Source organism: Halyomorpha halys, unplaced genomic scaffold (genome assembly GCF_000696795.3).
Source record: "Halyomorpha halys isolate HHAL.00 unplaced genomic scaffold, Hhal_1.1 Scaffold7742.1, whole genome shotgun sequence".
NCBI classification, from domain to species: Eukaryota; Metazoa; Arthropoda; class Insecta; order Hemiptera; family Pentatomidae; genus Halyomorpha; species Halyomorpha halys.
Window position 1 is genome coordinate 1 of NW_027112369.1, and position 4,435 is coordinate 4,435.

Consider the following 4,435-nt stretch of genomic DNA (forward strand, 5'->3'; position numbering starts at 1 on the left):
AGAATCATAAATTTTTATTAGTAATTATACATAGTTTTCATTAAAGTAATGGAAAATTGGGGTGAAATAACTACTATACTTCCTACATATTTGGTATCTATAAAATATATATATTATACATATACGTGTGTGTATATATAAATAAAATCTAGTTTATTTTTTAGGGATCTCATGGATTCATAACTGAACATAAATGGGCTCATGAAATTAAAGCATTTATTAATTTAGAAAGTTGTGGTGCTGGAGGCAGAGAAGTTTTGTTCCAAGCAGGACCAAACCATCCTTGGTTAATAAAGGTAATTCCAACATTTCTTTTATTTTTTTGTATTTCACCCATGAAACTTCCATGTTAATCTTATTTATTTATAGGAATTTGTCAATAAGGCCCCATTCACCCTAGTCAATTCTATGAAAAAAAGTTTTCTTGTTGTGATTCAACTAATATTGTATTGTACCTTAACATGGATGCTTTTGTGGAATGTAGATCACAGGAAAAGGGAGGCACCTTTTTATTTGAATGCAATTTTTCTGGATCAAAAATTTATTCAGTTGGAGTAAAGATGTTTTCTTTGTGCTGAGATTATTTTCTATGATATGCTTAGTATCAATGTCTTGTTTTTTTCTGCTTCATTGTTTTCGTAATATATTTCTTATGGATTTATACTCATTAGGAAAATGGGAATTATTTGGATTGATTTGTATTTTTTTAAATGTGTTCAATCTTTCATTACAGTTAGTGTTAGTTCATTAGTGTAGAAGAGCAAAAATATTGTAAAAGATACAAAATAATTGGTACAGTATAATTGTATGATTTCAATCATAAAGCCTTGAGTTTTTAAACTACTGGCAGACTCAAGGCTTTGTGATTAGAATCTTCCTGTTGTATTTTAAGACATTATTAAAATTAAATCAAACCAGGATTTGTTTAAATTGTTTCTTTTGGATTAATTGCTGTAAAATGTTTTGAAAACTGATAATAAATATATTTAAAAATTTTCTATATTTTTATTTTGGTATAAAAATTAAATTTTTAAAATGTACCCTATAAAAAATGAAAGAAGATATTAATGAAATTGAAACTTTTCAAGGATAAAACCATATATATGTTTTTTAATTATTTATAACTAACTTTATAAAAAAAGTTTCACCACACTTTGCAGGGCTTCATCAGGACTTCCAAAATGCTGAAAATGGAAAGAATGAAAGAATTTCTCACCTTAATTGGATCATTCTTTCGCTTTCCTTCATTTTGAAAGCTCTGCAAAGTATGGTGAAACGTTTGCTCATAATAAATATATTTACTATTTGAGTTATTTTGATCGCACCTGAGCTATCTCCCTTTTATTAACTACACACGGTCAATCAACGATCTTCCAATATGATGTTTATGTATTATGATAACTGGTGTGCTGATTTTAGCAAAGATAAAAGCCTATTTCTGGGGGTAAAAGAGTCTTGATAGGTTTATATAAATCAAACAATACATACTATTACATTATGATAAAATATACTTAAAGAAAAATAAATAAAAAAATTGAAAATTATTCAATTTAAAATAAAATTATACAATTTTTTTTTTAGATTATTTTATAGAATCAGTCCTCGTTCTTATATCATGTTTTTGTTCCTTGTAAATTTTATTAAATTTAATTCAATTTAAATCGAGTCCTACTCAACAAAATGTGTATACATACTGAAAGCTATATTTTTCAGTCTTTAGATTATCTATAAGGTCATTTATATAATGGACATTCAATTTTGAAAGTTTTATTTTTATTGTAATTGATTTTTTTTTTACTTTGCTTTGACATAAAACAGTTTTTAGCAAAAATTAGTTTATGACATAACTCTGAAACAAATTAAAACAGAATGATGTAAAATGGAGGTAATGTCTGTGCTTGTGCTATTGAATTTTTATATAACTAAATATCTTTATTATTCTAGTCTTCAGTTGCCTATCCCTGCGCATAATAGCCTATTTCAACTACAGAACTATTTTTTCTCATCTTGTAAGCAATCCTCTTCCTTTTTTGTCTTGCCCTCTATGTTGCAATTTTGGATCATCTTTTTGGAGTAAGTCCAGTGAAGAGTTATGATCAGCCTCTGTTTTAGTCGATATCCTTCTTTGGCAATCATTAGACCTTAATTTGAGCTTCTACTTTCTTATTGTTTGATCTTTTATTCTGATTTTTTTAATGCTTTAACAAAATTTCATCATTACCGTAACTATTTTTTTTCTAATCATTTTCCACACCTGTAAACATGTCTGTGTTCTGTATTATTATTATTATTATTATATAGAACCATGCTTTCATTACCTTTAAACTTGGAGACAAATAACTTTTTATGATCATTTTCATTATCTAATATTTTTGTTTCCATCCAATTGACTCTCCTATTAATTTCATTTTTCCTATTTATGTGATATGGACTGATCTAGACAAATTTATTTATCAACAAAATACATTGTTTGATTTGCCACTTGTACTTCTCCTAAGTGAATGAGTGGGATAGGGAGTGAGGGGCCATACTGCTTTCTCTTGGGACCAAGTTTGAATGTGATAGATAATTTATTTCTTCTATTCAGCCGTGATTCTAGGGGCCTTCCTGGAGCACACTAAACCTCTATAAAGTGGGTACCCTTAATGGGGGAGGAATCCTGGTGGTTGTGTGTGATTTTGGCCAAATCAGCTTCCTGCAGAACTATTGATCTAGAAATAGTACTTACTTATAAAGTACTAAACCCAATACCCATGTACAAGACTCTTCATTGGTTTTAGTGGTACAGATTGTTGTTCTCCTTGGCGAGTGTATGTATAATGCTTATAATGGTAAATTATATTTTAGTTTTTCTATTCTTCTCATTGGTGCTTATATTATTGAAATAACTTTAAACATAAATGGACCACTTTTTTCGTTATAATATTTATTGGTGGGGCTTTGTGTTTTTTGCTTTACCATTTTAGACATAATATTTCTTGGATGGTTATAGTGGCTTTGTATATAGTAATTTATATAGTTGCTGGTATCTAGGACTATAAATGAGATTTTTTATTATTTAATTATTCTTATAACAGTATCGTTTTTGGATAGTATGATATATGTATAATGTTAGTAAGATATGACATGGATAAGTAGCTAATTAATTTTGAATTTTCAAACATTAAAATTTTTTTTACAGAAATTATTTTTTTTTTCTATTTCTCTATTCCTTGTGGGCCAATTGATATGGCTATTTCAACAAGGTGTATTTTCATGTGAATCGTAAGCTGGAACTCCAAAATCAAACCTTTACTTTAAAAAATTCTATCTTTCAATTAGATTTTACCATCAACCCAAATTTTGCATTTAATCCACGTATTTCTATATTAAATATTCTGTTCCCAGACATATGGAGAAGCTGCTAAATATCCATCTGGGGTTGTAACTGCTGAAGAAATATTTCAGAGTGGCCTAATACCTTCAGATACGGATTTTCGAATATTTCGGGATTTTGGTCATATTCCAGGTATCATATTTAATAAATAAAAGATAAAAATTCATTTGTGTGTAATAATTTGGAAAAATCTTTAAAAAAAACTTTGTTATTCATAATGATTTTGTTTACTGAAAACTGGCCATCCAGACAAGTATTTATTCTATTTATTTGAAGTTGATTTTGAAACACCGAAGGATCAGTATTATAATATATTCTTGGAAACATTTTTAAAAATCCAGTTTTTGAAATAGACTTACTGAAAATTCACTATTTTATCCTGAAAATTTATTTTCATTGGTAAAATGAAGAGCTTTGGTGCCTTGTTGGCTGTAAGAAACATAAAATTGTCACATTTGTATGACTTGAACAGCAGTACTTTCTGTATTCATTAACTAATAAATCTGATATCTTAGATCAGTTGTCCTAAGAATGCACAATGTACAAAGCTATCACCCTGAAAACTTAGTGCAGCACATGTTACAGATCTAGCTGTAAAATATAATAAAAATCTGATGATGCTGTAGAAACTTCTAAGGCTAATAGCTGTTAAAATATTTAATTGCTATTATACTCAGTTTTATTGCTTTATCATTTGAAGCAGTAATACTATGTAATACATTTTTTTTCATATCATAAAAGAAAAGAAATGTTACTTGATAAAAGAAAAAAGAACGGATGATTCTGAATTTTGGCTGTAACCTACATAAAATTAGTTCAATTTTTTTTTTCTGTTGGCTCTAAAGACCTTTTAGATCTTGGCCGCCCTAACCAACCTTCTCTACACCTTCCTGTCTTAGGCTACTGCTTTCCAGTTTACTGCTAGCAGTTCTTGTATATCTTTGTTGGTTCTGTCTATCCATCTGGTCTTTGGCATCCCACATGGTCTCTTGTCAACTATACTGGCATTCATTGTATACAGGTGTGATGATGCATTGCTTTGAGCCATTTTCCATATAT

At 28.6% G+C, this 4,435-nt stretch overlaps 1 long non-coding RNA gene across 1 annotated transcript in view; it reads left to right on the forward strand.

The window, feature by feature from the left end:
* Positions 1-164: 164 nt before the first annotated feature.
* Positions 165-4,435, forward strand: part of LOC136796462 (uncharacterized) — a 4,832-nt gene continuing 561 nt past the window's right edge. Inside the window, exons 1-2 of the long non-coding RNA XR_010844181.1 lie at positions 165-296; positions 3,388-3,508. This is a non-coding gene — a long non-coding RNA (uncharacterized lncRNA). The remainder of the gene's footprint in view (positions 297-3,387; positions 3,509-4,435) is intronic.